Source organism: Homalodisca vitripennis, unplaced genomic scaffold (genome assembly GCF_021130785.1).
Source record: "Homalodisca vitripennis isolate AUS2020 unplaced genomic scaffold, UT_GWSS_2.1 ScUCBcl_1703;HRSCAF=5658, whole genome shotgun sequence".
Taxonomy (NCBI): domain Eukaryota; kingdom Metazoa; phylum Arthropoda; class Insecta; order Hemiptera; family Cicadellidae; genus Homalodisca; species Homalodisca vitripennis.
In genome coordinates, this window is record NW_025778525.1 from 3,628 (window position 1) to 10,000 (window position 6,373).

Below are 6,373 nucleotides of genomic sequence, written 5' to 3' on the forward strand. Positions count from 1 at the left end.
GAAAAAGATATTTTTACACCGTGGGTCTCGAGCTCATTCTTTAGCTGAAAAAATACTCATTGAAGCTAAGAAAGATACAATGAAAAAAGCTGTTGCTTCTATGCATAAAGAGCAGCAGATTGTAACTGAGCGCATTTTCCGCACGGCTTATAAGCAAGCTAAACTAAATAGGCCATTTTTTGAGTTTGAAACTGAAATTGATCTTCAAATAATGAATGGCTTAGATATGCGGCGAATCCTACATTCAAATGTTGCTTGCTTCAATATAATTCATCATATTTCTGATGAAATGAAATCAGACTTGATAAATGGCCTAATCAAGTCAGACTCTAAATTTTCCCTGCTTTTGGATGAAGCCACTTCAGTTTCAAACAAAAATGCTTTGGTGGTTTATATCAGAACTGTTCTAAAGGGAATGCAAAACCTTATGACAGTGTTCTTAACACTTTTTGAGCTAAATAGCACAACATCAGCTGGTATATTACAAGAACTTTTAAATCAGTTACAAGCATTAGGTCTAAGCTTTGAATTCATGAAAGACCATATGATTGCTCTAACTTGTGATGGTGCTTCAGTGCTACTAGGCAAGAAATCTGGCCTTGCTATACAGCTTACTGAAACGTTCCCCAACTTGTTCATTTGGCATTGTTTGAACCATCGTTTAGAGCTTGCCGTGCACGATTCCATAGAAGAAGTAGCTGGAATGAATCATTTTAAGATATTCATGGATAAAATTAGAAACATGTTTAGTTGTTCACCGAAAAACAGCAGGGAGTTGGCAGAAGTTGCTAAAGGACTAGAGGAGCAAATGTTGAAAATCGGCCGTGTTTTAGATACTCATTGGGTAGCCTCCAGCTTAATGGCGGTGAAAGCAGTTTGGACAGATTTTAAAGCTTTGTACAATCATTTCATTGAAGCATCTGAAGACAAACAAAGGGACTCGAAGCAACGTTCAACTTACAAAGGGCTTTGTAGTACATTATCTTCTACAACTTTTGTACACAACCTGGCATTGATGTTCGATGCTCTAGAAGAGTTATCGGATTTGTCCTTACAGCTTCAAAAATCAAGCCTCAACCTTATCCAAGCCCACAGTGATGTAACACTGTTAATCAAAGTGTTTGAAAACCGAGTTGAAAACATGGGTAGACGTTCAGTGGAAGCTAAAATTGCTATTGACGATTTGATGTTTCAAGATGTTAAACTTTGTGTAAGATCCAAGATACCCAGTATTCCAGAAAAAACAGTTCTATCGGAGCCTCGCTAACAACTTGACTTCAAGGTTGCTATCATCATCTTCAAATGCGGCTGAACACTACACCAAAATCATGAATGACATCAAAGTGATCCACCCCATGTATTGGCCAAAAGACTTATCCATCACCTACGGAGAATGTGAGATCCAGCGAATCTGCGATAGATTTAAGATTAGCAGCTCTCAGGATATAATTAGAGACTTCAGACACTTCAAGCAGGGACTGAAGCCTATGTTAAGTGGAGAGAAACCTACTATTCTAGAGCAACCGCCGTCGTTTAAGAAACTGATTTCCATCATAAATAGTATTGCAGTGTCTAGTGCTGAATGTGAACGTGGGTTTTCTGCAATGAATCTAATTATGTCTCCTCTTAGATCTTCACTCTACATTAGCACTGTTTGCGATTTATTGCGGATCAGGCTCCTAGGACCTCCTGTGGCTAGATACAATCCCGAGCGACACGTCAAAACCTGGCTGGCGAAGGGACACCATTCTGCACTTGACACCAAGTCAAAACAACGAGGGCAGAAAATTTACCATGAAGACAGCATTGCATTGTGGGAACTTTTTTCATAAATCTGTTTTTTAAATATCTTTTAGAATTTCAGAACATTAAGTTTTCATTAAAATAACTAGCCTATGCCTAACTTATAGTTGTGTTCTGAACTCAAGTTTCTGAGTTCTTTTTTGTACTTACAGTTAGTTTTGTGTATTGTTGTTTTGTTTCTTTTGTAGTTTTCACTTTAAAATATTAAACAAACAACTAAAACTAAGTTTACCAACAGTCTTGGCATTGCTTTACAATATTATACTACAAATCCGTACATATTTGTTATAATAACTAATAAGCAAATAAAATAATCAACCTTAACTTTTTAAAAACTACACTAAATTTTAAAAAATGAAACCGTGTTACTCCACTCTGTGTGTCATTTATTTTGTGTGTAATTAAACGCTTCCTTTTCCTTTCCAAGAAGTTGGTTTATTTTGAATGTATTAATATTGTTTTGTACCATAAGGTATGCAATTTTTTTGTAAAATATGCAAACTTGTAAAAAAGCTGTTATATTAACAAACATCCATTTACATATTAATATGTATTATTATTACTACTGTAATGTGTATAAATAAAACTGTGAATAAGGCTCAATTTGTTTTTATTTTACCATTCATTAAAAAATTAATATTGGCGAGCTTCATTGATTCAAACAAAATGGTCAATGAAATCAAACCAAATATTTCTGGGAAATTTAAAGTAGGCAACAAGGTGTTAATGGAGTAGAGTAGAGTAGAGAGTAAACTCAATAATTTAAATTCATGTTTTTATTTTCTTACATCCTAATCAAGCACCTTAAAGAAAATAAACAGCATTGAAATATCACTTGGTATTTTATAAAAATGAATGTATTATTATGTCTGGGTGGCCTAAAAACAAAGGTTTACAGTTATAATTTTCAAAATTTTTCCTGGGTGAGGGCCCCCCTCCTTCCTGGGGTAGGGAAACTCCTGATCCGAGCACGAGTGTCCGATTCCCGGCAGGAGGAAAGCGGCGCGTACACCTTACCAACGGTTGCGCGTTCGCCGGTACCCTGGTCGCCGGAGTGTGGCGGCGTAGAGCTCTGTCAGGTGCTCCGTCGCCCGAGTGGCGGCGTAGAGCTCTGTCAGGTGCTCCGTCGCCGGAGTGGCGGCGTAGAGCTCTGTCAGGTGCTCCGTCGTCGGCCGGCCGGCTCGAGGAATCGTAAAACGCGCCTTTTTAGGCGAAACCGTCCGGCGGGGATGCGACAAACCACACCAACGGTCCTCACCACAACGAGGTGCACAGCCGCTAAACCAGTTTACCTGGGGGAGTGTTTGTTCACTCTCGCGGCGGCCGTCTTGTAGACGCGTCGACTCGCCTGTCGTTTGTTCACCACGAACTCAAGACGCTCGCGTCCCCCGGTGACCGCTGCCCGCAGCGGACTCCGGAGAGCGCGTGCGACGCTGGAGCCTCGAGCCCCGCGTCCCAGCCTTTGACAGGGACCGCCTTCCTCAAGGCGGACTCTCGGGCAGGGCGGCGGAAGGCGCGGTTCGCGTCCACGCGTTGGTTCCCAGTGGGGGTAGGCACTGTAACGAGAGCTCTCCACTGACGGATCGTGACGCTCGAGCGCCCTTCGGCGCGGGGCCCGGGACCCCCCCACACGGGGGGGACCCCGGCACCAGACCGTAGGACGACGGCCTGACCGCGTATTTGTCAGAGTTTTCTGGCAGCGACACTACCCGTCCGCCTCTCCAGACCGGGTTAACCAATTGCAGACCAGTTCTGCGCGGTTTCGGCCTACGGTATCTGGACGCGGACAACCAAGGGCGTGTCCCGAGACGGTTTTTTTCGGCACTTAGGCTCTGAGGCGTGCTGGACCGGGGCAGCGCCGCACGTCGTTATCGCTCGCCCGAGCGATGCGTCGTGTGGCAGATCTCGTGTGTTTCGCTCGTGAGGCCTGCAACCTCACGACGCGCTGCGAGTGGATGTCACCGGACCGGCCCTCCAGTCTCCATACCGGGTCAGGAATTTTGGTGGATTCCTGCCCGGGAAAAGGGAGCCGTTGGCTCGGCCCGTCCCACCACCGTGTCCCGTTACCGCTCACGTGGAGGGTATCGGCTCGGTGGGGGACGGTGTCCGTGTCGCGGCGACCCGGGATTAAGCGTCCGACTCTCCCGCCGTGTGGCTGGCTGGGTGTCACACAGGGTCAGTCGGGCGTGACGGTCCGAAAATTGCCGCCGACATGGACGGTGTCGTCGCGATTGTGGTGGCGGCGACACGTCCTGTCCCCGAAATGTCGGCGGCTCCCGGGCACGGCGGTCGTAACTGGACCGTGACAGCCGTGTTTTTCTATTTTTACCGGGTGACCATGGCAAGCGTACACTGGCAACCCATGCTGCGAGTCTGCCATAAGTGTGTCGTGACCGGTGTGAGGCACCGGTCCGGCACAACAACGGACCTCGGTCCACAACAACTCAAGACCGCTACCGCGAGGTGCGGCGACTTGATGAAGATTACCCTGAACGGTGGATCACTTGGCTCGTGGGTCGATGAAAAACGCAGCTAAACGCGCGTTGACGTGTGAACTGCAGGACACATGAACATCGACAATTTGAACGCACATTGCGGCCCTGGGATATTATTCCAAGGGCCACGCCTGTCTGAGGGTCGGCAGAACATGAACTGCGGTTCAACCAGCTTTGCGGCGGTGAGACTGTCACAGAAAGCGGACTACGTACGATGGGTCTCGGCGGCCCTGCATCACGTGGGTGCAGGCGAGTCGCTCAGGTCCCGGGCCTTGTAGCCTAGCCGTGCGGTACACCTCAACGGTGACCGCGCGGACCCACGTGCGTCCCGCTGAGACGTCCGACTGCACGCTTTATGGGAAGCACTGTCACAAGACGCGCACGTCTGTGCGCGTCTTCGGCAATCTCCTCAAATACCACTGCGGTGCACAGTACCGAGCTAGACGGGCGGCACGCAAAACACTCTGTTCTAGCCGCGAGTCCGCGCGAAAGGCACGGCTTCCGGTCCCGCCGTCCCCGAGGGGACCGGCGGTGGAGTGACGCGGCTCTCGATCTCGCACGCCATGTTCAACTGTGGTGACCGACTACAAAACAGTGAAATTAGTCAACTGCTCACACGTGTTCTGGCACCTCGGCGGATCGTAGTCCTGCGCTCACGCAACCGGAGGGCGCGTGTCCCTTTCGGGGCCGCGAGGGGCCCGCCACGGCTCGCTCTTTTCGGAGGGCGTGTCCGCGAGCGGGTGAACACGCGCCAAGTGTAATAAATTGCATCTCTGATTGCGACCTCAGATCAGGTGGGTCTACCCGCTGAATTTTAAGCATATTATTAAGCGGTGGAAAAGAAACTAACAAGGATTCTCCCTCAGTAGCTGCGAGCGAACCGGGAAGAGCCCAGCACCGAATCCGCCGGCTGCGCCGGCCGGGAAATGTGGCAGGGGCTTGTTCGGGAGGGCCCAAACTAACCCGGTGTTCGGCGGGCCAGTCCAAGTCCATCTTGAATGGGGCCACTGCCCGTAGAGGGTGCCAGGCCCGTAGGACGGTCGCCGGCGTCGGGTGGGTCTCTCCTTAGAGTCGGGTTGCTTGAGAGTGCAGCCCTAAGCAGGTGGTAAACTCCATCTAAGGCTTAAATATGACCCACGAGACCGATAGAAAAACAATGTACCGTGAGGGAAAGTTGAAAAAAGAACTTTGAAGAGAGAGTTCAAGAGTACGTGAAAAACCGTTCAGGGTAAACGGAAAGACTTTAAACACCGAAAGGGGAGATTCACGCTCTCACCTCGCATGAGTCGGCTCCCGCGGGGGTCAGATGGCACCGTACGCCCGCACGGCGCAAGTCGTTGCGGGGTCGTTTCGGTGATCACTCGGCGCTCGCGCGGGGTTATGCCGGCCGCGGTGGGCCGCACTTCTCCCTCAGTAGGACGTCGCGACCCGTTGGACGGCGGTCGACGGCCCCGGCGGTAGCCCGGGACGCGGGAAAGCTTTCTGCCGTACCGTGCTCCCGGACCCGGGTTCATGCCCGACCGATCGTCGGACGGTATGGGAACGCAGTGTCGGACCGCCACCGTTTTATCGTGCGTCCGGGCCGGCCGCAAGCTTGCGCTCAACCAGGGATGACGGTACTTGTGCCCGGCTCTTCGGTGCGCCAAAACTTGTTTGGCGGCCGTGTCCTCGGAACGGGTCTTGTAACACCGGTCAGCGATGTCCGTTTTTAAGGTACTTATCCGACCCGTCTTGAAACACGGACCAAGGAGTCTAACATGTGCGCGGAGTCATTTGGGATGCTTGAAACACCTAAAGGCGCAATGAAATTGAAGGCCTGACTTGTCAGACCGAGGGAGGATGGACGCGCGGCCCGAGTGGCGGCGTCCCGCACTCCCGGGGCGTCTCGTTCTCATTGCGAGGAGAGGCGCACCCAGAGCGTACAACGTGGGACCCGAAAGATGGTGAACTATGCCTGGCCAGGACGAAGTCAGGGGAAAACCCCTGATGGAGGTCCGTAGCGATTCTGACGTGCAAATCGATCGTCAGAGCTGGGTATAGGGGCGAAAGACTAATCGTCGAACCATCTAGTAAGC

The 6,373-nt window shown here is 50.2% G+C and overlaps 2 non-coding genes across 2 annotated transcripts in view; both read left to right on the forward strand.

Moving 5' to 3' along the window:
- The first annotated feature begins 4,287 nt into the window (after positions 1 to 4,287).
- LOC124372028 lies at positions 4,288 to 4,443 on the forward strand. Its single transcript, XR_006923292.1, has one exon. It is a non-coding gene; the product is annotated as a 5.8S ribosomal RNA (ribosomal RNA).
- Positions 4,444 to 5,078: 635 nt separating this feature from the next.
- The window catches only part of LOC124372036, a 4,303-nt gene continuing 3,008 nt past the window's right edge, over positions 5,079 to 6,373 (forward strand). The window contains exon 1 of the ribosomal RNA XR_006923300.1: positions 5,079 to 6,373. This exon is cut by the window's right edge and continues 3,008 nt beyond it. This is a non-coding gene — a ribosomal RNA (large subunit ribosomal RNA).